Source organism: Pelodiscus sinensis, chromosome 24 (genome assembly GCF_049634645.1).
Source record: "Pelodiscus sinensis isolate JC-2024 chromosome 24, ASM4963464v1, whole genome shotgun sequence".
NCBI classification, from domain to species: domain Eukaryota; kingdom Metazoa; phylum Chordata; order Testudines; family Trionychidae; genus Pelodiscus; species Pelodiscus sinensis.
The window spans coordinates 11,074,449-11,096,835 of record NC_134734.1 but is presented as its reverse complement, the minus strand read 5'-3'; the positions used below and the strand labels follow the sequence as shown (position 1 = coordinate 11,096,835).

Here is a 22,387-nt window from a genome sequence, read left to right as displayed (position 1 = left end):
CTGAGCCCGGGGGCTTCTGGGAGCCGGAGGGCTGTGGAGTCCTGCCTACCGGTCGCCTTTTCCTGCCCAGTGTCTCTAGAGACCCCAACGGGGGCCCCTTCTCCGTGAGCCTGGCTAGCTCAGTCGGTAGAGCATCAGACTTTTAATCTGAGGGCCCAGGGTTCAAGTCCCTGGTCAGGCGAGAAAGGGCCCTACGCCCCTCCCTGGGGCTCTCCCGTGTCTCTCTTCCTCCAGGGAGTCTTCCTTTTCCCTCTTCACTACCTGGCCTTTCCTCCCCCGGGGCCGTTTCCTGCCTGCCGCTCCACAGGCAACTTCCCCGCTGGCCTCCCCTTCTGCAGGAAAAAAAGGCCTCCGGGCCTCCACCAGGGCCCCGTCGCGCGGCTCCGTCTATCGAGCCGACGCCGGGGTGCAGACAAAGCAGAGGGAGGCCAAAAGGGCACCTCTGGCTCCGAGCCCTCGGGACCAACGGGCGGCCGCCCCGCCCCCTTGGCTTCCTCTCGTGGGAGCCAGAAGGGCGCTCCCTCCGTCCTACGGATCTCGCCTGCTTTGGCTCCGTCGAGGACACGCGTCCGCTGCCACAGCTTTGTTCCCCAGGTGCCGCTTGGGACCTGACCCACGTGAAGCGTCCCTGCGCTCCCACGGCCGCTTTAGGCCCCTCGGCCTCGACTTGGACTTAGCGCTGTGTCCTGGTGGCTTCCTTTTCCGTTTTCAACGTACGCGGGTCAAGGGAATAGGGGGGGCATTTCCCTCCAGAAGCGACACGGGCCGGAAGCGCAGAAAGCGTGCCGTCCAAATCGCCCCTTTGGCCCTCTCTCCCGGGGGAGCAGCCAAAGGGAGCGCCCGCCCCAGCTCGGCTCCGAGCGCCAGCGCAGGAGCCGGGAGCGTGGCACGGGCAAAGGAGCTCCCCCGGCCTCGCTTCTGGGAAGCGGGGACGACGGCCATGGGCTGGAGGAGGCGGGGAGCGTCTGCGAGAAGCGCGGCAGCCGGGGGTGGCTCGCTCTGCGGTCTCTGTCAGGGCTAGGCCCGCGGGTGCCTCAGAGGCAGGCGGTAACAGGGAGGCAAGGCCGAGAAGGCGCGGCAGCCTCTCGGTCTTCCGGCGCCCTTCCGCCGGGACAGCTGAGCCGGGCTGCCAAAGCTGCCCAGCGTGGCATGACAAGGGGACGGTGGGTTACTCGGGGAAGGCCTGGCCTGAGCCCGCGGGCTTCTGGGAGCCGGAGGGCTGTGGAGTCCTGCCTACCGGTCGCCTTTTCCTGCCCAGTGTCTCTAGAGACCCCAACGGGGGCCCCTTCTCCGTGCGCCTGGCTAGCTCAGTCGGTAGAGCATCAGACTTTTAATCTGAGGGCCCAGGGTTCAAGTCCCTGGTCAGGCGAGAAAGGGCCCTACGCCCCTCCCCGGGGCTCTTCTGCGGGGCTCTCCCGTGTCTCTCTTCCTCCAGGGAGTCTTCCTTTTCCCTCTTCACTACCTGGCCTTTCCTCCCCCGGGGCCGTTTCCTGCCTGCCGCTCCACAGGCAACTTCCCCGCTGGCCTCCCCTTCTGCAGGAAAAAAAGGCCTCCGGGCCTCCACCAGGGCCCCGTCGCGCGGCTCCGTCTATCGAGCCGACGCCGGGGTGCAGACAAAGCAGAGGGAGGCCAAAAGGGCACCTCTGGCTCCGAGCCCTCGGGACCAACGGGCGGCCGCCCCGCCCCCTTGGCTTCCTCTCGTGGGAGCCAGAAGGGCGCTCCCTCCGTCCTACGGATCTCGCCTGCTTTGGCTCCGTCGAGGACACGCGTCCGCTGCCACAGCTTTGTTCCCCAGGTGCCGCTTGGGACCTGACCCACGTGAAGCGTCCCTGCGCTCCCACGGCCGCTTTAGGCCCCTCGGCCTCGACTTGGACTTAGCGCTGTGTCCTGGTGGCTTCCTTTTCCGTTTTCAACGTACGCGGGTCAAGGGAATAGGGGGGGCATTTCCCTCCAGAAGCGACACGGGCCGGAAGCGCAGAAAGCGTGCCGTCCAAATCGCCCCTTTGGCCCTCTCTCCCGGGGGAGCAGCCAAAGGGAGCGCCCGCCCCAGCTCGGCTCCGAGCGCCAGCGCAGGAGCCGGGAGCGTGGCACGGGCAAAGGAGCTCCCCCGGCCTCGCTTCTGGGAAGCGGGGACGACGGCCATGGGCTGGAGGAGGCGGGGAGCGTCTGCGAGAAGCGCGGCAGCCGGGGGTGGCTCGCTCTGCGGTCTCTGTCAGGGCTAGGCCCGCGGGTGCCTCAGAGGCAGGCGGTAACAGGGAGGCAAGGCCGAGAAGGCGCGGCAGCCTCTCGGTCTTCCGGCGCCCTTCCGCCGGGACAGCTGAGCCGGGCTGCCAAAGCTGCCCAGCGTGGCATGACAAGGGGACGGTGGGTTACTCGGGGAAGGCCTGGCCTGAGCCCGCGGGCTTCTGGGAGCCGGAGGGCTGTGGAGTCCTGCCTACCGGTCGCCTTTTCCTGCCCAGTGTCTCTAGAGACCCCAACGGGGGCCCCTTCTCCGTGCGCCTGGCTAGCTCAGTCGGTAGAGCATCAGACTTTTAATCTGAGGGCCCAGGGTTCAAGTCCCTGGTCAGGCGAGAAAGGGCCCTACGCCCCTCCCCGGGGCTCTCCCGTGTCTCTCTTCCTCCAGGGAGTCTTCCTTTTCCCTCTTCACTACCTGGCCTTTCCTCCCCCGGGGCCGTTTCCTGCCTGCCGCTCCACAGGCAACTTCCCCGCTGGCCTCCCCTTCTGCAGGAAAAAAAGGCCTCCGGGCCTCCACCAGGGCCCCGTCGCGCGGCTCCGTCTATCGAGCCGACGCCGGGGTGCAGACAAAGCAGAGGGAGGCCAAAAGGGCACCTCTGGCTCCGAGCCCTCGGGACCAACGGGCGGCCGCCCCGCCCCCTTGGCTTCCTCTCGTGGGAGCCAGAAGGGCGCTCCCTCCGTCCTACGGATCTCGCCTGCTTTGGCTCCGTCGAGGACACGCGTCCGCTGCCACAGCTTTGTTCCCCAGGTGCCGCTTGGGACCTGACCCACGTGAAGCGTCCCTGCGCTCCCACGGCCGCTTTAGGCCCCTCGGCCTCGACTTGGACTTAGCGCTGTGTCCTGGTGGCTTCCTTTTCCGTTTTCAACGTACGCGGGTCAAGGGAATAGGGGGGGCATTTCCCTCCAGAAGCGACACGGGCCGGAAGCGCAGAAAGCGTGCCGTCCAAATCGCCCCTTTGGCCCTCTCTCCCGGGGGAGCAGCCAAAGGGAGCGCCCGCCCCAGCTCGGCTCCGAGCGCCAGCGCAGGAGCCGGGAGCGTGGCACGGGCAAAGGAGCTCCCCCGGCTTCGCTTCTGGGAAGCGGGGACGACGGCCATGGGCTGGAGGAGGCGGGGAGCGTCTGCGAGAAGCGCGGCAGCCGGGGGTGGCTCGCTCTGCGGTCTCTGTCAGGGCTAGGCCCGCGGGTGCCTCAGAGGCAGGCGGTAACAGGGAGGCAAGGCCGAGAAGGCGCGGCAGCCTCTCGGTCTTCCGGCGCCCTTCCGCCGGGACAGCTGAGCCGGGCTGCCAAAGCTGCCCAGCGTGGCATGACAAGGGGACGGTGGGTTACTCGGGGAAGGCCTGGCCTGAGCCCGCGGGCTTCTGGGAGCCGGAGGGCTGTGGAGTCCTGCCTACCGGTCGCCTTTTCCTGCCCAGTGTCTCTAGAGACCCCAACGGGGGCGCCTTCTCCGTGCGCCTGGCTAGCTCAGTCGGTAGAGCATCAGACTTTTAATCTGAGGGCCCAGGGTTCAAGTCCCTGGTCAGGCGAGAAAGGGCCCTACGCCCCTCCCCGGGGCTCTTCTGCGGGGCTCTCCCGTGTCTCTCTTCCTCCAGGGAGTCTTCCTTTTCCCTCTTCACTACCTGGCCTTTCCTCCCCCGGGGCCGTTTCCTGCCTGCCGCTCCACAGGCAACTTCCCCGCTGGCCTCCCCTTCTGCAGGAAAAAAAGGCCTCCGGGCCTCCACCAGGGCCCCGTCGCGCGGCTCCGTCTATCGAGCCGACGCCGGGGTGCAGACAAAGCAGAGGGAGGCCAAAAGGGCACCTCTGGCTCCGAGCCCTCGGGACCAACGGGCGGCCGCCCCGCCCCCTTGGCTTCCTCTCGTGGGAGCCAGAAGGGCGCTCCCTCCGTCCTACGGATCTCGCCTGCTTTGGCTCCGTCGAGGACACGCGTCCGCTGCCACAGCTTTGTTCCCCAGGTGCCGCTTGGGACCTGACCCACGTGAAGCGTCCCTGCGCTCCCACGGCCGCTTTAGGCCCCTCGGCCTCGACTTGGACTTAGCGCTGTGTCCTGGTGGCTTCCTTTTCCGTTTTCAACGTACGCGGGTCAAGGGAATAGGGGGGGCATTTCCCTCCAGAAGCGACACGGGCCGGAAGCGCAGAAAGCGTGCCGTCCAAATCGCCCCTTTGGCCCTCTCTCCCGGGGGAGCAGCCAAAGGGAGCGCCCGCCCCAGCTCGGCTCCGAGCGCCAGCGCAGGAGCCGGGAGCGTGGCACGGGCAAAGGAGCTCCCCCGGCTTCGCTTCTGGGAAGCGGGGACGACGGCCATGGGCTGGAGGAGGCGGGGAGCGTCTGCGAGAAGCGCGGCAGCCGGGGGTGGCTCGCTCTGCGGTCTCTGTCAGGGCTAGGCCCGCGGGTGCCTCAGAGGCAGGCGGTAACAGGGAGGCAAGGCCGAGAAGGCGCGGCAGCCTCTCGGTCTTCCGGCGCCCTTCCGCCGGGACAGCTGAGCCGGGCTGCCAAAGCTGCCCAGCGTGGCATGACAAGGGGACGGTGGGTTACTCGGGGAAGGCCTGGCCTGAGCCCGCGGGCTTCTGGGAGCCGGAGGGCTGTGGAGTCCTGCCTACCGGTCGCCTTTTCCTGCCCAGTGTCTCTAGAGACCCCAACGGGGGCGCCTTCTCCGTGCGCCTGGCTAGCTCAGTCGGTAGAGCATCAGACTTTTAATCTGAGGGCCCAGGGTTCAAGTCCCTGGTCAGGCGAGAAAGGGCCCTACGCCCCTCCCCGGGGCTCTTCTGCGGGGCTCTCCCGTGTCTCTCTTCCTCCAGGGAGTCTTCCTTTTCCCTCTTCACTACCTGGCCTTTCCTCCCCCGGGGCCGTTTCCTGCCTGCCGCTCCACAGGCAACTTCCCCGCTGGCCTCCCCTTCTGCAGGAAAAAAAGGCCTCCGGGCCTCCACCAGGGCCCCGTCGCGCGGCTCCGTCTATCGAGCCGACGCCGGGGTGCAGACAAAGCAGAGGGAGGCCAAAAGGGCACCTCTGGCTCCGAGCCCTCGGGACCAACGGGCGGCCGCCCCGCCCCCTTGGCTTCCTCTCGTGGGAGCCAGAAGGGCGCTCCCTCCGTCCTACGGATCTCGCCTGCTTTGGCTCCGTCGAGGACACGCGTCCGCTGCCACAGCTTTGTTCCCCAGGTGCCGCTTGGGACCTGACCCACGTGAAGCGTCCCTGCGCTCCCACGGCCGCTTTAGGCCCCTCGGCCTCGACTTGGACTTAGCGCTGTGTCCTGGTGGCTTCCTTTTCCGTTTTCAACGTACGCGGGTCAAGGGAATAGGGGGGGCATTTCCCTCCAGAAGCGACACGGGCCGGAAGCGCAGAAAGCGTGCCGTCCAAATCGCCCCTTTGGCCCTCTCTCCCGGGGGAGCAGCCAAAGGGAGCGCCCGCCCCAGCTCGGCTCCGAGCGCCAGCGCAGGAGCCGGGAGCGTGGCACGGGCAAAGGAGCTCCCCCGGCCTCGCTTCTGGGAAGCGGGGACGACGGCCATGGGCTGGAGGAGGCGGGGAGCGTCTGCGAGAAGCGCGGCAGCCGGGGGTGGCTCGCTCTGCGGTCTCTGTCAGGGCTAGGCCCGCGGGTGCCTCAGAGGCAGGCGGTAACAGGGAGGCAAGGCCGAGAAGGCGCGGCAGCCTCTCGGTCTTCCGGCGCCCTTCCGCCGGGACAGCTGAGCCGGGCTGCCAAAGCTGCCCAGCGTGGCATGACAAGGGGACGGTGGGTTACTCGGGGAAGGCCTGGCCTGAGCCCGCGGGCTTCTGGGAGCCGGAGGGCTGTGGAGTCCTGCCTACCGGTCGCCTTTTCCTGCCCAGTGTCTCTAGAGACCCCAACGGGGGCCCCTTCTCCGTGAGCCTGGCTAGCTCAGTCGGTAGAGCATCAGACTTTTAATCTGAGGGCCCAGGGTTCAAGTCCCTGGTCAGGCGAGAAAGGGCCCTACGCCCCTCCCTGGGGCTCTCCCGTGTCTCTCTTCCTCCAGGGAGTCTTCCTTTTCCCTCTTCACTACCTGGCCTTTCCTCCCCCGGGGCCGTTTCCTGCCTGCCGCTCCACAGGCAACTTCCCCGCTGGCCTCCCCTTCTGCAGGAAAAAAAGGCCTCCGGGCCTCCACCAGGGCCCCGTCGCGCGGCTCCGTCTATCGAGCCGACGCCGGGGTGCAGACAAAGCAGAGGGAGGCCAAAAGGGCACCTCTGGCTCCGAGCCCTCGGGACCAACGGGCGGCCGCCCCGCCCCCTTGGCTTCCTCTCGTGGGAGCCAGAAGGGCGCTCCCTCCGTCCTACGGATCTCGCCTGCTTTGGCTCCGTCGAGGACACGCGTCCGCTGCCACAGCTTTGTTCCCCAGGTGCCGCTTGGGACCTGACCCACGTGAAGCGTCCCTGCGCTCCCACGGCCGCTTTAGGCCCCTCGGCCTCGACTTGGACTTAGCGCTGTGTCCTGGTGGCTTCCTTTTCCGTTTTCAACGTACGCGGGTCAAGGGAATAGGGGGGGCATTTCCCTCCAGAAGCGACACGGGCCGGAAGCGCAGAAAGCGTGCCGTCCAAATCGCCCCTTTGGCCCTCTCTCCCGGGGGAGCAGCCAAAGGGAGCGCCCGCCCCAGCTCGGCTCCGAGCGCCAGCGCAGGAGCCGGGAGCGTGGCACGGGCAAAGGAGCTCCCCCGGCTTCGCTTCTGGGAAGCGGGGACGACGGCCATGGGCTGGAGGAGGCGGGGAGCGTCTGCGAGAAGCGCGGCAGCCGGGGGTGGCTCGCTCTGCGGTCTCTGTCAGGGCTAGGCCCGCGGGTGCCTCAGAGGCAGGCGGTAACAGGGAGGCAAGGCCGAGAAGGCGCGGCAGCCTCTCGGTCTTCCGGCGCCCTTCCGCCGGGACAGCTGAGCCGGGCTGCCAAAGCTGCCCAGCGTGGCATGACAAGGGGACGGTGGGTTACTCGGGGAAGGCCTGGCCTGAGCCCGCGGGCTTCTGGGAGCCGGAGGGCTGTGGAGTCCTGCCTACCGGTCGCCTTTTCCTGCCCAGTGTCTCTAGAGACCCCAACGGGGGCGCCTTCTCCGTGCGCCTGGCTAGCTCAGTCGGTAGAGCATCAGACTTTTAATCTGAGGGCCCAGGGTTCAAGTCCCTGGTCAGGCGAGAAAGGGCCCTACGCCCCTCCCCGGGGCTCTTCTGCGGGGCTCTCCCGTGTCTCTCTTCCTCCAGGGAGTCTTCCTTTTCCCTCTTCACTACCTGGCCTTTCCTCCCCCGGGGCCGTTTCCTGCCTGCCGCTCCACAGGCAACTTCCCCGCTGGCCTCCCCTTCTGCAGGAAAAAAAGGCCTCCGGGCCTCCACCAGGGCCCCGTCGCGCGGCTCCGTCTATCGAGCCGACGCCGGGGTGCAGACAAAGCAGAGGGAGGCCAAAAGGGCACCTCTGGCTCCGAGCCCTCGGGACCAACGGGCGGCCGCCCCGCCCCCTTGGCTTCCTCTCGTGGGAGCCAGAAGGGCGCTCCCTCCGTCCTACGGATCTCGCCTGCTTTGGCTCCGTCGAGGACACGCGTCCGCTGCCACAGCTTTGTTCCCCAGGTGCCGCTTGGGACCTGACCCACGTGAAGCGTCCCTGCGCTCCCACGGCCGCTTTAGGCCCCTCGGCCTCGACTTGGACTTAGCGCTGTGTCCTGGTGGCTTCCTTTTCCGTTTTCAACGTACGCGGGTCAAGGGAATAGGGGGGGCATTTCCCTCCAGAAGCGACACGGGCCGGAAGCGCAGAAAGCGTGCCGTCCAAATCGCCCCTTTGGCCCTCTCTCCCGGGGGAGCAGCCAAAGGGAGCGCCCGCCCCAGCTCGGCTCCGAGCGCCAGCGCAGGAGCCGGGAGCGTGGCACGGGCAAAGGAGCTCCCCCGGCCTCGCTTCTGGGAAGCGGGGATGACGGCCATGGGCTGGAGGAGGCGGGGAGCGTCTGCGAGAAGCGCGGCAGCCGGGGGTGGCTCGCTCTGCGGTCTCTGTCAGGGCTAGGCCCGCGGGTGCCTCAGAGGCAGGCGGTAACAGGGAGGCAAGGCCGAGAAGGCGCGGCAGCCTCTCGGTCTTCCGGCGCCCTTCCGCCGGGACAGCTGAGCCGGGCTGCCAAAGCTGCCCAGCGTGGCATGACAAGGGGACGGTGGGTTACTCGGGGAAGGCCTGGCCTGAGCCCGCGGGCTTCTGGGAGCCGGAGGGCTGTGGAGTCCTGCCTACCGGTCGCCTTTTCCTGCCCAGTGTCTCTAGAGACCCCAACGGGGGCCCCTTCTCCGTGCGCCTGGCTAGCTCAGTCGGTAGAGCATCAGACTTTTAATCTGAGGGCCCAGGGTTCAAGTCCCTGGTCAGGCGAGAAAGGGCCCTACGCCCCTCCCCGGGGCTCTCCCGTGTCTCTCTTCCTCCAGGGAGTCTTCCTTTTCCCTCTTCACTACCTGGCCTTTCCTCCCCCGGGGCCGTTTCCTGCCTGCCGCTCCACAGGCAACTTCCCCGCTGGCCTCCCCTTCTGCAGGAAAAAAAGGCCTCCGGGCCTCCACCAGGGCCCCGTCGCGCGGCTCCGTCTATCGAGCCGACGCCGGGGTGCAGACAAAGCAGAGGGAGGCCAAAAGGGCACCTCTGGCTCCGAGCCCTCGGGACCAACGGGCGGCCGCCCCGCCCCCTTGGCTTCCTCTCGTGGGAGCCAGAAGGGCGCTCCCTCCGTCCTACGGATCTCGCCTGCTTTGGCTCCGTCGAGGACACGCGTCCGCTGCCACAGCTTTGTTCCCCAGGTGCCGCTTGGGACCTGACCCACGTGAAGCGTCCCTGCGCTCCCACGGCCGCTTTAGGCCCCTCGGCCTCGACTTGGACTTAGCGCTGTGTCCTGGTGGCTTCCTTTTCCGTTTTCAACGTACGCGGGTCAAGGGAATAGGGGGGGCATTTCCCTCCAGAAGCGACACGGGCCGGAAGCGCAGAAAGCGTGCCGTCCAAATCGCCCCTTTGGCCCTCTCTCCCGGGGGAGCAGCCAAAGGGAGCGCCCGCCCCAGCTCGGCTCCGAGCGCCAGCGCAGGAGCCGGGAGCGTGGCACGGGCAAAGGAGCTCCCCCGGCCTCGCTTCTGGGAAGCGGGGACGACGGCCATGGGCTGGAGGAGGCGGGGAGCGTCTGCGAGAAGCGCGGCAGCCGGGGGTGGCTCGCTCTGCGGTCTCTGTCAGGGCTAGGCCCGCGGGTGCCTCAGAGGCAGGCGGTAACAGGGAGGCAAGGCCGAGAAGGCGCGGCAGCCTCTCGGTCTTCCGGCGCCCTTCCGCCGGGACAGCTGAGCCGGGCTGCCAAAGCTGCCCAGCGTGGCATGACAAGGGGACGGTGGGTTACTCGGGGAAGGCCTGGCCTGAGCCCGGGGGCTTCTGGGAGCCGGAGGGCTGTGGAGTCCTGCCTACCGGTCGCCTTTTCCTGCCCAGTGTCTCTAGAGACCCCAACGGGGGCCCCTTCTCCGTGAGCCTGGCTAGCTCAGTCGGTAGAGCATCAGACTTTTAATCTGAGGGCCCAGGGTTCAAGTCCCTGGTCAGGCGAGAAAGGGCCCTACGCCCCTCCCCGGGGCTCTTCTGCGGGGCTCTCCCGTGTCTCTCTCCCTCCAGGGAGTCTTCCTTTTCCCTCTTCACTACCTGGCCTTTCCTCCCCCGGGGCCGTTTCCTGCCTGCCGCTCCACAGGCAACTTCCCCGCTGGCCTCCCCTTCTGCAGGAAAAAAAGGCCTCCGGGCCTCCACCAGGGCCCCGTCGCGCGGCTCCGTCTATCGAGCCGACGCCGGGGTGCAGACAAAGCAGAGGGAGGCCAAAAGGGCACCTCTGGCTCCGAGCCCTCGGGACCAACGGGCGGCCGCCCCGCCCCCTTGGCTTCCTCTCGTGGGAGCCAGAAGGGCGCTCCCTCCGTCCTACGGATCTCGCCTGCTTTGGCTCCGTCGAGGACACGCGTCCGCTGCCACAGCTTTGTTCCCCAGGTGCCGCTTGGGACCTGACCCACGTGAAGCGTCCCTGCGCTCCCACGGCCGCTTTAGGCCCCTCGGCCTCGACTTGGACTTAGCGCTGTGTCCTGGTGGCTTCCTTTTCCGTTTTCAACGTACGCGGGTCAAGGGAATAGGGGGGGCATTTCCCTCCAGAAGCGACACGGGCCGGAAGCGCAGAAAGCGTGCCGTCCAAATCGCCCCTTTGGCCCTCTCTCCCGGGGGAGCAGCCAAAGGGAGCGCCCGCCCCAGCTCGGCTCCGAGCGCCAGCGCAGGAGCCGGGAGCGTGGCACGGGCAAAGGAGCTCCCCCGGCCTCGCTTCTGGGAAGCGGGGACGACGGCCATGGGCTGGAGGAGGCGGGGAGCGTCTGCGAGAAGCGCGGCAGCCGGGGGTGGCTCGCTCTGCGGTCTCTGTCAGGGCTAGGCCCGCGGGTGCCTCAGAGGCAGGCGGTAACAGGGAGGCAAGGCCGAGAAGGCGCGGCAGCCTCTCGGTCTTCCGGCGCCCTTCCGCCGGGACAGCTGAGCCGGGCTGCCAAAGCTGCCCAGCGTGGCATGACAAGGGGACGGTGGGTTACTCGGGGAAGGCCTGGCCTGAGCCCGCGGGCTTCTGGGAGCCGGAGGGCTGTGGAGTCCTGCCTACCGGTCGCCTTTTCCTGCCCAGTGTCTCTAGAGACCCCAACGGGGGCCCCTTCTCCGTGCGCCTGGCTAGCTCAGTCGGTAGAGCATCAGACTTTTAATCTGAGGGCCCAGGGTTCAAGTCCCTGGTCAGGCGAGAAAGGGCCCTACGCCCCTCCCCGGGGCTCTTCTGCGGGGCTCTCCCGTGTCTCTCTTCCTCCAGGGAGTCTTCCTTTTCCCTCTTCACTACCTGGCCTTTCCTCCCCCGGGGCCGTTTCCTGCCTGCCGCTCCACAGGCAACTTCCCCGCTGGCCTCCCCTTCTGCAGGAAAAAAAGGCCTCCGGGCCTCCACCAGGGCCCCGTCGCGCGGCTCCGTCTATCGAGCCGACGCCGGGGTGCAGACAAAGCAGAGGGAGGCCAAAGGGGCACCTCTGGCTCCGAGCCCTCGGGACCAACGGGCGGCCGCCCCGCCCCCTTGGCTTCCTCTCGTGGGAGCCAGAAGGGCGCTCCCTCCGTCCTACGGATCTCGCCTGCTTTGGCTCCGTCGAGGACACGCGTCCGCTGCCACAGCTTTGTTCCCCAGGTGCCGCTTGGGACCTGACCCACGTGAAGCGTCCCTGCGCTCCCACGGCCGCTTTAGGCCCCTCGGCCTCGACTTGGACTTAGCGCTGTGTCCTGGTGGCTTCCTTTTCCGTTTTCAACGTACGCGGGTCAAGGGAATAGGGGGGGGCATTTCCCTCCAGAAGCGACACGGGCCGGAAGCGCAGAAAGCGTGCCGTCCAAATCGCCCCTTTGGCCCTCTCTCCCGGGGGAGCAGCCAAAGGGAGCGCCCGCCCCAGCTCGGCTCCGAGCGCCAGCGCAGGAGCCGGGAGCGTGGCACGGGCAAAGGAGCTCCCCCGGCCTCGCTTCTGGGAAGCGGGGACGACGGCCATGGGCTGGAGGAGGCGGGGAGCGTCTGCGAGAAGCGCGGCAGCCGGGGGTGGCTCGCTCTGCGGTCTCTGTCAGGGCTAGGCCCGCGGGTGCCTCAGAGGCAGGCGGTAACAGGGAGGCAAGGCCGAGAAGGCGCGGCAGCCTCTCGGTCTTCCGGCGCCCTTCCGCCGGGACAGCTGAGCCGGGCTGCCAAAGCTGCCCAGCGTGGCATGACAAGGGGACGGTGGGTTACTCGGGGAAGGCCTGGCCTGAGCCCGCGGGCTTCTGGGAGCCGGAGGGCTGTGGAGTCCTGCCTACCGGTCGCCTTTTCCTGCCCAGTGTCTCTAGAGACCCCAACGGGGGCCCCTTCTCCCTGAGCCTGGCTAGCTCAGTCGGTAGAGCATCAGACTTTTAATCTGAGGGCCCAGGGTTCAAGTCCCTGGTCAGGCGAGAAAGGGCCCTATGCCCCTCCCTGGGGCTCTCCCGTGTCTCTCTTCCTCCAGGGAGTCTTCCTTTTCCCTCTTCACTACCTGGCCTTTCCTCCCCCGGGGCCGTTTCCTGCCTGCCGCTCCACAGGCAACTTCCCCGCTGGCCTCCCCTTCTGCAGGAAAAAAAGGCCTCCGGGCCTCCACCAGGGCCCCGTCGCGCGGCTCCGTCTATCGAGCCGACGCCGGGGTGCAGACAAAGCAGAGGGAGGCCAAAAGGGCACCTCTGGCTCCGAGCCCTCGGGACCAACGGGCGGCCGCCCCGCCCCCTTGGCTTCCTCTCGTGGGAGCCAGAAGGGCGCTCCCTCCGTCCTACGGATCTCGCCTGCTTTGGCTCCGTCGAGGACACGCGTCCGCTGCCACAGCTTTGTTCCCCAGGTGCCGCTTGGGACCTGACCCACGTGAAGCGTCCCTGCGCTCCCACGGCCGCTTTAGGCCCCTCGGCCTCGACTTGGACTTAGCGCTGTGTCCTGGTGGCTTCCTTTTCCGTTTTCAACGTACGCGGGTCAAGGGAATAGGGGGGGCATTTCCCTCCAGAAGCGACACGGGCCGGAAGCGCAGAAAGCGTGCCGTCCAAATCGCCCCTTTGGCCCTCTCTCCCGGGGGAGCAGCCAAAGGGAGCGCCCGCCCCAGCTCGGCTCCGAGCGCCAGCGCAGGAGCCGGGAGCGTGGCACGGGCAAAGGAGCTCCCCCGGCCTCGCTTCTGGGAAGCGGGGACGACGGCCATGGGCTGGAGGAGGCGGGGAGCGTCTGCGAGAAGCGCGGCAGCCGGGGGTGGCTCGCTCTGCGGTCTCTGTCAGGGCTAGGCCCGCGGGTGCCTCAGAGGCAGGCGGTAACAGGGAGGCAAGGCCGAGAAGGCGCGGCAGCCTCTCGGTCTTCCGGCGCCCTTCCGCCGGGACAGCTGAGCCGGGCTGCCAAAGCTGCCCAGCGTGGCATGACAAGGGGACGGTGGGTTACTCGGGGAAGGCCTGGCCTGAGCCCGGGGGCTTCTGGGAGCCGGAGGGCTGTGGAGTCCTGCCTACCGGTCGCCTTTTCCTGCCCAGTGTCTCTAGAGACCCCAACGGGGGCCCCTTCTCCGTGAGCCTGGCTAGCTCAGTCGGTAGAGCATCAGACTTTTAATCTGAGGGCCCAGGGTTCAAGTCCCTGGTCAGGCGAGAAAGGGCCCTACGCCCCTCCCCGGGGCTCTTCTGCGGGGCTCTCCCGTGTCTCTCTTCCTCCAGGGAGTCTTCCTTTTCCCTCTTCACTACCTGGCCTTTCCTCCCCCGGGGCCGTTTCCTGCCTGCCGCTCCACAGGCAACTTCCCCGCTGGCCTCCCCTTCTGCAGGAAAAAAAGGCCTCCGGGCCTCCACCAGGGCCCCGTCGCGCGGCTCCGTCTATCGAGCCGACGCCGGGGTGCAGACAAAGCAGAGGGAGGCCAAAAGGGCACCTCTGGCTCCGAGCCCTCGGGACCAACGGGCGGCCGCCCCGCCCCGCCCCCTTGGCTTCCTCTCGTGGGAGCCAGAAGGGCGCTCCCTCCGTCCTACGGATCTCGCCTGCTTTGGCTCCGTCGAGGACACGCGTCCGCTGCCACAGCTTTGTTCCCCAGGTGCCGCTTGGGACCTGACCCACGTGAAGCGTCCCTGCGCTCCCACGGCCGCTTTAGGCCCCTCGGCCTCGACTTGGACTTAGCGCTGTGTCCTGGTGGCTTCCTTTTCCGTTTTCAACGTACGCGGGTCAAGGGAATAGGGGGGGCATTTCCCTCCAGAAGCGACACGGGCCGGAAGCGCAGAAAGCGTGCCGTCCAAATCGCCCCTTTGGCCCTCTCTCCCGGGGGAGCAGCCAAAGGGAGCGCCCGCCCCAGCTCGGCTCCGAGCGCCAGCGCAGGAGCCGGGAGCGTGGCACGGGCAAAGGAGCTCCCCCGGCCTCGCTTCTGGGAAGCGGGGACGACGGCCATGGGCTGGAGGAGGCGGGGAGCGTCTGCGAGAAGCGCGGCAGCCGGGGGTGGCTCGCTCTGCGGTCTCTGTCAGGGCTAGGCCCGCGGGTGCCTCAGAGGCAGGCGGTAACAGGGAGGCAAGGCCGAGAAGGCGCGGCAGCCTCTCGGTCTTCCGGCGCCCTTCCGCCGGGACAGCTGAGCCGGGCTGCCAAAGCTGCCCAGCGTGGCATGACAAGGGGACGGTGGGTTACTCGGGGAAGGCCTGGCCTGAGCCCGCGGGCTTCTGGGAGCCGGAGGGCTGTGGAGTCCTGCCTACCGGTCGCCTTTTCCTGCCCAGTGTCTCTAGAGACCCCAACGGGGGCCCCTTCTCCGTGCGCCTGGCTAGCTCAGTTGGTAGAGCATCAGACTTTTAATCTGAGGGCCCAGGGTTCAAGTCCCTGGTCAGGCGAGAAAGGGCCCTACGCCCCTCCCCGGGGCTCTCCCGTGTCTCTCTTCCTCCAGGGAGTCTTCCTTTTCCCTCTTCACTACCTGGCCTTTCCTCCCCCGGGGCCGTTTCCTGCCTGCCGCTCCACAGGCAACTTCCCCGCTGGCCTCCCCTTCTGCAGGAAAAAAAGGCCTCCGGGCCTCCACCAGGGCCCCGTCGCGCGGCTCCGTCTATCGAGCCGACGCCGGGGTGCAGACAAAGCAGAGGGAGGCCAAAAGGGCACCTCTGGCTCCGAGCCCTCGGGACCAACGGGCGGCCGCCCCGCCCCGCCCCCTTGGCTTCCTCTCGTGGGAGCCAGAAGGGCGCTCCCTCCGTCCTACGGATCTCGCCTGCTTTGGCTCCGTCGAGGACACGCGTCCGCTGCCACAGCTTTGTTCCCCAGGTGCCGCTTGGGACCTGACCCACGTGAAGCGTCCCTGCGCTCCCACGGCCGCTTTAGGCCCCTCGGCCTCGACTTGGACTTAGCGCTGTGTCCTGGTGGCTTCCTTTTCCGTTTTCAACGTACGCGGGTCAAGGGAATAGGGGGGGCATTTCCCTCCAGAAGCGACACGGGCCGGAAGCGCAGAAAGCGTGCCGTCCAAATCGCCCCTTTGGCCCTCTCTCCCGGGGGAGCAGCCAAAGGGAGCGCCCGCCCCAGCTCGGCTCCGAGCGCCAGCGCAGGAGCCGGGAGCGTGGCACGGGCAAAGGAGCTCCCCCGGCCTCGCTTCTGGGAAGCGGGGATGACGGCCATGGGCTGGAGGAGGCGGGGAGCGTCTGCGAGAAGCGCGGCAGCCGGGGGTGGCTCGCTCTGCGGTCTCTGTCAGGGCTAGGCCCGCGGGTGCCTCAGAGGCAGGCGGTAACAGGGAGGCAAGGCCGAGAAGGCGCGGCAGCCTCTCGGTCTTCCGGCGCCCTTCCGCCGGGACAGCTGAGCCGGGCTGCCAAAGCTGCCCAGCGTGGCATGACAAGGGGACGGTGGGTTACTCGGGGAAGGCCTGGCCTGAGCCCGCGGGCTTCTGGGAGCCGGAGGGCTGTGGAGTCCTGCCTACCGGTCGCCTTTTCCTGCCCAGTGTCTCTAGAGACCCCAACGGGGGCCCCTTCTCCGTGCGCCTGGCTAGCTCAGTCGGTAGAGCATCAGACTTTTAATCTGAGGGCCCAGGGTTCAAGTCCCTGGTCAGGCGAGAAAGGGCCCTACGCCCCTCCCCGGGGCTCTCCCGTGTCTCTCTTCCTCCAGGGAGTCTTCCTTTTCCCTCTTCACTACCTGGCCTTTCCTCCCCCGGGGCCGTTTCCTGCCTGCCGCTCCACAGGCAACTTCCCCGCTGGCCTCCCCTTCTGCAGGAAAAAAAGGCCTCCGGGCCTCCACCAGGGCCCCGTCGCGCGGCTCCGTCTATCGAGCCGACGCCGGGGTGCAGACAAAGCAGAGGGAGGCCAAAAGGGCACCTCTGGCTCCGAGCCCTCGGGACCAACGGGCGGCCGCCCCGCCCCCTTGGCTTCCTCTCGTGGGAGCCAGAAGGGCGCTCCCTCCGTCCTACGGATCTCGCCTGCTTTGGCTCCGTCGAGGACACGCGTCCGCTGCCACAGCTTTGTTCCCCAGGTGCCGCTTGGGACCTGACCCACGTGAAGCGTCCCTGCGCTCCCACGGCCGCTTTAGGCCCCTCGGCCTCGACTTGGACTTAGCGCTGTGTCCTGGTGGCTTCCTTTTCCGTTTTCAACGTACGCGGGTCAAGGGAATAGGGGGGGCATTTCCCTCCAGAAGCGACACGGGCCGGAAGCGCAGAAAGCGTGCCGTCCAAATCGCCCCTTTGGCCCTCTCTCCCGGGGGAGCAGCCAAAGGGAGCGCCCGCCCCAGCTCGGCTCCGAGCGCCAGCGCAGGAGCCGGGAGCGTGGCACGGGCAAAGGAGCTCCCCCGGCCTCGCTTCTGGGAAGCGGGGACGACGGCCATGGGCTGGAGGAGGCGGGGAGCGTCTGCGAGAAGCGCGGCAGCCGGGGGTGGCTCGCTCTGCGGTCTCTGTCAGGGCTAGGCCCGCGGGTGCCTCAGAGGCAGGCGGTAACAGGGAGGCAAGGCCGAGAAGGCGCGGCAGCCTCTCGGTCTTCCGGCGCCCTTCCGCCGGGACAGCTGAGCCGGGCTGCCAAAGCTGCCCAGCGTGGCATGACAAGGGGACGGTGGGTTACTCGGGGAAGGCCTGGCCTGAGCCCGGGGGCTTCTGGGAGCCGGAGGGCTGTGGAGTCCTGCCTACCGGTCGCCTTTTCCTGCCCAGTGTCTCTAGAGACCCCAACGGGGGCCCCTTCTCCGTGAGCCTGGCTAGCTCAGTCGGTAGAGCATCAGACTTTTAATCTGAGGGCCCAGGGTTCAAGTCCCTGGTCAGGCGAGAAAGGGCCCTACGCCCCTCCCCGGGGCTCTTCTGCGGGGCTCTCCCGTGTCTCTCTCCCTCCAGGGAGTCTTCCTTTTCCCTCTTCACTACCTGGCCTTTCCTCCCCCGGGGCCGTTTCCTGCCTGCCGCTCCACAGGCAACTTCCCCGCTGGCCTCCCCTTCTGCAGGAAAAAAAGGCCTCCGGGCCTCCACCAGGGCCCCGTCGCGCGGCTCCGTCTATCGAGCCGACGCCGGGGTGCAGACAAAGCAGAGGGAGGCCAAAAGGGCACCTCTGGCTCCGAGCCCTCGGGACCAACGGGCGGCCGCCCCGCCCCCTTGGCTTCCTCTCGTGGGAGCCAGAAGGGCGCTCCCTCCGTCCTACGGATCTCGCCTGCTTTGGCTCCGTCGAGGACACGCGTCCGCTGCCACAGCTTTGTTCCCCAGGTGCCGCTTGGGACCTGACCCACGTGAAGCGTCCCTGCGCTCCCACGGCCGCTTTAGGCCCCTCGGCCTCGACTTGGACTTAGCGCTGTGTCCTGGTGGCTTCCTTTTCCGTTTTCAACGTACGCGGGTCAAGGGAATAGGGGGGGCATTTCCCTCCAGAAGCGACACGGGCCGGAAGCGCAGAAAGCGTGCCGTCCAAATCGCCCCTTTGGCCCTCTCTCCCGGGGGAGCAGCCAAAGGGAGCGCCCGCCCCAGCTCGGCTCCGAGCGCCAGCGCAGGAGCCGGGAGCGTGGCACGGGCAAAGGAGCTCCCCCGGCCTCGCTTCTGGGAAGCGGGGACGACGGCCATGGGCTGGAGGAGGCGGGGAGCGTCTGCGAGAAGCGCGGCAGCCGGGGGTGGCTCGCTCTGCGGTCTCTGTCAGGGCTAGGCCCGCGGGTGCCTCAGAGGCAGGCGGTAACAGGGAGGCAAGGCCGAGAAGGCGCGGCAGCCTCTCGGTCTTCCGGCGCCCTTCCGCCGGGACAGCTGAGCCGGGCTGCCAAAGCTGCCCAGCGTGGCATGACAAGGGGACGGTGGGTTACTCGGGGAAGGCCTGGCCTGAGCCCGCGGGCTTCTGGGAGCCGGAGGGCTGTGGAGTCCTGCCTACCGGTCGCCTTTTCCTGCCCAGTGTCTCTAGAGACCCCAACGGGGGCCCCTTCTCCGTGCGCCTGGCTAGCTCAGTCGGTAGAGCATCAGACTTTTAATCTGAGGGCCCAGGGTTCAAGTCCCTGGTCAGGCGAGAAAGGGCCCTACGCCCCTCCCCGGGGCTCTTCTGCGGGGCTCTCCCGTGTCTCTCTTCCTCCAGGGAGTCTTCCTTTTCCCTCTTCACTACCTGGCCTTTCCTCCCCCGGGGCCGTTTCCTGCCTGCCGCTCCACAGGCAACTTCCCCGCTGGCCTCCCCTTCTGCAGGAAAAAAAGGCCTCCGGGCCTCCACCAGGGCCCCGTCGCGCGGCTCCGTCTATCGAGCCGACGCCGGGGTGCAGACAAAGCAGAGGGAGGCCAAAGGGGCACCTCTGGCTCCGAGCCCTCGGGACCAACGGGCGGCCGCCCCGCCCCCTTGGCTTCCTCTCGTGGGAGCCAGAAGGGCGCTCCCTCCGTCCTACGGATCTCGCCTGCTTTGGCTCCGTCGAGGACACGCGTCCGCTGCCACAGCTTTGTTCCCCAGGTGCCGCTTGGGACCTGACCCACGTGAAGCGTCCCTGCGCTCCCACGGCCGCTTTAGGCCCCTCGGCCTCGACTTGGACTTAGCGCTGTGTCCTGGTGGCTTCCTTTTCCGTTTTCAACGTACGCGGGTCAAGGGAATAGGGGGGGGCATTTCCCTCCAGAAGCGACACGGGCCGGAAGCGCAGAAAGCGTGCCGTCCAAATCGCCCCTTTGGCCCTCTCTCCCGGGGGAGCAGCCAAAGGGAGCGCCCGCCCCAGCTCGGCTCCGAGCGCCAGCGCAGGAGCCGGGAGCGTGGCACGGGCAAAGGAGCTCCCCCGGCCTCGCTTCTGGGAAGCGGGGACGACGGCCATGGGCTGGAGGAGGCGGGGAGCGTCTGCGAGAAGCGCGGCAGCCGGGGGTGGCTCGCTCTGCGGTCTCTGTCAGGGCTAGGCCCGCGGGTGCCTCAGAGGCAGGCGGTAACAGGGAGGCAAGGCCGAGAAGGCGCGGCAGCCTCTCGGTCTTCCGGCGCCCTTCCGCCGGGACAGCTGAGCCGGGCTGCCAAAGCTGCCCAGCGTGGCATGACAAGGGGACGGTGGGTTACTCGGGGAAGGCCTGGCCTGAGCCCGCGGGCTTCTGGGAGCCGGAGGGCTGTGGAGTCCTGCCTACCGGTCGCCTTTTCCTGCCCAGTGTCTCTAGAGACCCCAACGGGGGCCCCTTCTCCCTGAGCCTGGCTAGCTCAGTCGGTAGAGCATCAGACTTTTAATCTGAGGGCCCAGGGTTCAAGTCCCTGGTCAGGCGAGAAAGGGCCCTATGCCCCTCCCTGGGGCTCTCCCGTGTCTCTCTTCCTCCAGGGAGTCTTCCTTTTCCCTCTTCACTACCTGGCCTTTCCTCCCCCGGGGCCGTTTCCTGCCTGCCGCTCCACAGGCAACTTCCCCGCTGGCCTCCCCTTCTGCAGGAAAAAAAGGCCTCCGGGCCTCCACCAGGGCCCCGTCGCGCGGCTCCGTCTATCGAGCCGACGCCGGGGTGCAGACAAAGCAGAGGGAGGCCAAAAGGGCACCTCTGGCTCCGAGCCCTCGGGACCAACGGGCGGCCGCCCCGCCCCCTTGGCTTCCTCTCGTGGGAGCCAGAAGGGCGCTCCCTCCGTCCTACGGATCTCGCCTGCTTTGGCTCCGTCGAGGACACGCGTCCGCTGCCACAGCTTTGTTCCCCAGGTGCCGCTTGGGACCTGACCCACGTGAAGCGTCCCTGCGCTCCCACGGCCGCTTTAGGCCCCTCGGCCTCGACTTGGACTTAGCGCTGTGTCCTGGTGGCTTCCTTTTCCGTTTTCAACGTACGCGGGTCAAGGGAATAGGGGGGGCATTTCCCTCCAGAAGCGACACGGGCCGGAAGCGCAGAAAGCGTGCCGTCCAAATCGCCCCTTTGGCCCTCTCTCCCGGGGGAGCAGCCAAAGGGAGCGCCCGCCCCAGCTCGGCTCCGAGCGCCAGCGCAGGAGCCGGGAGCGTGGCACGGGCAAAGGAGCTCCCCCGGCCTCGCTTCTGGGAAGCGGGGACGACGGCCATGGGCTGGAGGAGGCGGGGAGCGTCTGCGAGAAGCGCGGCAGCCGGGGGTGGCTCGCTCTGCGGTCTCTGTCAGGGCTAGGCCCGCGGGTGCCTCAGAGGCAGGCGGTAACAGGGAGGCAAGGCCGAGAAGGCGCGGCAGCCTCTCGGTCTTCCGGCGCCCTTCCGCCGGGACAGCTGAGCCGGGCTGCCAAAGCTGCCCAGCGTGGCATGACAAGGGGACGGTGGGTTACTCGGGGAAGGCCTGGCCTGAGCCCGGGGGCTTCTGGGAGCCGGAGGGCTGTGGAGTCCTGCCTACCGGTCGCCTTTTCCTGCCCAGTGTCTCTAGAGACCCCAACGGGGGCCCCTTCTCCGTGAGCCTGGCTAGCTCAGTCGGTAGAGCATCAGACTTTTAATCTGAGGGCCCAGGGTTCAAGTCCCTGGTCAGGCGAGAAAGGGCCCTACGCCCCTCCCCGGGGCTCTTCTGCGGGGCTCTCCCGTGTCTCTCTTCCTCCAGGGAGTCTTCCTTTTCCCTCTTCACTACCTGGCCTTTCCTCCCCCGGGGCCGTTTCCTGCCTGCCGCTCCACAGGCAACTTCCCCGCTGGCCTCCCCTTCTGCAGGAAAAAAAGGCCTCCGGGCCTCCACCAGGGCCCCGTCGCGCGGCTCCGTCTATCGAGCCGACGCCGGGGTGCAGACAAAGCAGAGGGAGGCCAAAAGGGCACCTCTGGCTCCGAGCCCTCGGGACCAACGGGCGGCCGCCCCGCCCCCTTGGCTTCCTCTCGTGGGAGCCAGAAGGGCGCTCCCTCCGTCCTACGGATCTCGCCTGCTTTGGCTCCGTCGAGGACACGCGTCCGCTGCCACAGCTTTGTTCCCCAGGTGCCGCTTGGGACCTGACCCACGTGAAGCGTCCCTGCGCTCCCACGGCCGCTTTAGGCCCCTCGGCCTCGACTTGGACTTAGCGCTGTGTCCTGGTGGCTTCCTTTTCCGTTTTCAACGTACGCGGGTCAAGGGAATAGGGGGGGCATTTCCCTCCAGAAGCGACACGGGCCGGAAGCGCAGAAAGCGTGCCGTCCAAATCGCCCCTTTGGCCCTCTCTCCCGGGGGAGCAGCCAAAGGGAGCGCCCGCCCCAGCTCGGCTCCGAGCGCCAGCGCAGGAGCCGGGAGCGTGGCACGGGCAAAGGAGCTCCCCCGGCCTCGCTTCTGGGAAGCGGGGACGACGGCCATGGGCTGGAGGAGGCGGGGAGCGTCTGCGAGAAGCGCGGCAGCCGGGGGTGGCTCGCTCTGCGGTCTCTGTCAGGGCTAGGCCCGCGGGTGCCTCAGAGGCAGGCGGTAACAGGGAGGCAAGGCCGAGAAGGCGCGGCAGCCTCTCGGTCTTCCGGCGCCCTTCCGCCGGGACAGCTGAGCCGGGCTGCCAAAGCTGCCCAGCGTGGCATGACAAGGGGACGGTGGGTTACTCGGGGAAGGCCTGGCCTGAGCCCGCGGGCTTCTGGGAGCCGGAGGGCTGTGGAGTCCTGCCTACCGGTCGCCTTTTCCTGCCCAGTGTCTCTAGAGACCCCAACGGGGGCCCCTTCTCCGTGAGCCTGGCTAGCTCAGTCGGTAGAGCATCAGACTTTTAATCTGAGGGCCCAGGGTTCAAGTCCCTGGTCAGGCGAGAAAGGGCCCTACGCCCCTCCCCGGGGCTCTCCCGTGTCTCTCTTCCTCCAGGGAGTCTTCCTTTTCCCTCTTCACTACCTGGCCTTTCCTCCCCCGGGGCCGTTTCCTGCCTGCCGCTCCACAGGCAACTTCCCCGCTGGCCTCCCCTTCTGCAGGAAAAAAAGGCCTCCGGGCCTCCACCAGGGCCCCGTCGCGCGGCTCCGTCTATCGAGCCGACGCCGGGGTGCAGACAAAGCAGAGGGAGGCCAAAAGGGCACCTCTGGCTCCGAGCCCTCGGGACCAACGGGCGGCCGCCCCGCCCCGCCCCCTTGGCTTCCTCTCGTGGGAGCCAGAAGGGCGCTCCCTCCGTCCTACGGATCTCGCCTGCTTTGGCTCCGTCGAGGACACGCGTCCGCTGCCACAGCTTTGTTCCCCAGGTGCCGCTTGGGACCTGACCCACGTGAAGCGTCCCTGCGCTCCCACGGCCGCTTTAGGCCCCTCGGCCTCGACTTGGACTTAGCGCTGTGTCCTGGTGGCTTCCTTTTCCGTTTTCAACGTACGCGGGTCAAGGGAATAGGGGGGGCATTTCCCTCCAGAAGCGACACGGGCCGGAAGCGCAGAAAGCGTGCCGTCCAAATCGCCCCTTTGGCCCTCTCTCCCGGGGGAGCAGCCAAAGGGAGCGCCCGCCCCAGCTCGGCT

General features: G+C 68.0%; 19 non-coding genes across 19 annotated transcripts; all 19 read left to right on the top strand.

Moving 5' to 3' along the window:
- The first annotated feature begins 108 nt into the window (after positions 1–108).
- On the top strand, positions 109–181 carry TRNAK-UUU (transfer RNA lysine (anticodon UUU)). The gene has a single exon. It is a non-coding gene; the product is annotated as a tRNA-Lys (tRNA).
- A 1,115-nt stretch (positions 182–1,296) lies between these two features.
- TRNAK-UUU (transfer RNA lysine (anticodon UUU)) lies at positions 1,297–1,369 on the top strand. Its single transcript has one exon. It is a non-coding gene; the product is annotated as a tRNA-Lys (tRNA).
- Positions 1,370–2,497: 1,128 nt separating this feature from the next.
- On the top strand, positions 2,498–2,570 carry TRNAK-UUU (transfer RNA lysine (anticodon UUU)). Its single transcript has one exon. It is a non-coding gene; the product is annotated as a tRNA-Lys (tRNA).
- Positions 2,571–3,685: 1,115 nt separating this feature from the next.
- On the top strand, positions 3,686–3,758 carry TRNAK-UUU (transfer RNA lysine (anticodon UUU)). Its single transcript has one exon. It is a non-coding gene; the product is annotated as a tRNA-Lys (tRNA).
- A 1,128-nt stretch (positions 3,759–4,886) lies between these two features.
- On the top strand, positions 4,887–4,959 carry TRNAK-UUU (transfer RNA lysine (anticodon UUU)). The gene has a single exon. It is a non-coding gene; the product is annotated as a tRNA-Lys (tRNA).
- Positions 4,960–6,087: 1,128 nt separating this feature from the next.
- Positions 6,088–6,160, top strand: TRNAK-UUU (transfer RNA lysine (anticodon UUU)). Its single transcript has one exon. It is a non-coding gene; the product is annotated as a tRNA-Lys (tRNA).
- Positions 6,161–7,275: 1,115 nt separating this feature from the next.
- On the top strand, positions 7,276–7,348 carry TRNAK-UUU (transfer RNA lysine (anticodon UUU)). The gene has a single exon. It is a non-coding gene; the product is annotated as a tRNA-Lys (tRNA).
- Positions 7,349–8,476: 1,128 nt separating this feature from the next.
- TRNAK-UUU (transfer RNA lysine (anticodon UUU)) lies at positions 8,477–8,549 on the top strand. Its single transcript has one exon. It is a non-coding gene; the product is annotated as a tRNA-Lys (tRNA).
- A 1,115-nt stretch (positions 8,550–9,664) lies between these two features.
- TRNAK-UUU (transfer RNA lysine (anticodon UUU)) lies at positions 9,665–9,737 on the top strand. Its single transcript has one exon. It is a non-coding gene; the product is annotated as a tRNA-Lys (tRNA).
- A 1,128-nt stretch (positions 9,738–10,865) lies between these two features.
- TRNAK-UUU (transfer RNA lysine (anticodon UUU)) lies at positions 10,866–10,938 on the top strand. The gene has a single exon. It is a non-coding gene; the product is annotated as a tRNA-Lys (tRNA).
- A 1,129-nt stretch (positions 10,939–12,067) lies between these two features.
- Positions 12,068–12,140, top strand: TRNAK-UUU (transfer RNA lysine (anticodon UUU)). Its single transcript has one exon. It is a non-coding gene; the product is annotated as a tRNA-Lys (tRNA).
- A 1,115-nt stretch (positions 12,141–13,255) lies between these two features.
- Positions 13,256–13,328, top strand: TRNAK-UUU (transfer RNA lysine (anticodon UUU)). Its single transcript has one exon. It is a non-coding gene; the product is annotated as a tRNA-Lys (tRNA).
- A 1,133-nt stretch (positions 13,329–14,461) lies between these two features.
- Positions 14,462–14,534, top strand: TRNAK-UUU (transfer RNA lysine (anticodon UUU)). The gene has a single exon. It is a non-coding gene; the product is annotated as a tRNA-Lys (tRNA).
- A 1,120-nt stretch (positions 14,535–15,654) lies between these two features.
- On the top strand, positions 15,655–15,727 carry TRNAK-UUU (transfer RNA lysine (anticodon UUU)). The gene has a single exon. It is a non-coding gene; the product is annotated as a tRNA-Lys (tRNA).
- A 1,115-nt stretch (positions 15,728–16,842) lies between these two features.
- On the top strand, positions 16,843–16,915 carry TRNAK-UUU (transfer RNA lysine (anticodon UUU)). The gene has a single exon. It is a non-coding gene; the product is annotated as a tRNA-Lys (tRNA).
- A 1,128-nt stretch (positions 16,916–18,043) lies between these two features.
- Positions 18,044–18,116, top strand: TRNAK-UUU (transfer RNA lysine (anticodon UUU)). Its single transcript has one exon. It is a non-coding gene; the product is annotated as a tRNA-Lys (tRNA).
- Positions 18,117–19,245: 1,129 nt separating this feature from the next.
- TRNAK-UUU (transfer RNA lysine (anticodon UUU)) lies at positions 19,246–19,318 on the top strand. Its single transcript has one exon. It is a non-coding gene; the product is annotated as a tRNA-Lys (tRNA).
- Positions 19,319–20,433: 1,115 nt separating this feature from the next.
- TRNAK-UUU (transfer RNA lysine (anticodon UUU)) lies at positions 20,434–20,506 on the top strand. The gene has a single exon. It is a non-coding gene; the product is annotated as a tRNA-Lys (tRNA).
- Positions 20,507–21,634: 1,128 nt separating this feature from the next.
- TRNAK-UUU (transfer RNA lysine (anticodon UUU)) lies at positions 21,635–21,707 on the top strand. Its single transcript has one exon. It is a non-coding gene; the product is annotated as a tRNA-Lys (tRNA).
- The last annotated feature ends 680 nt before the right edge of the window (positions 21,708–22,387 follow it).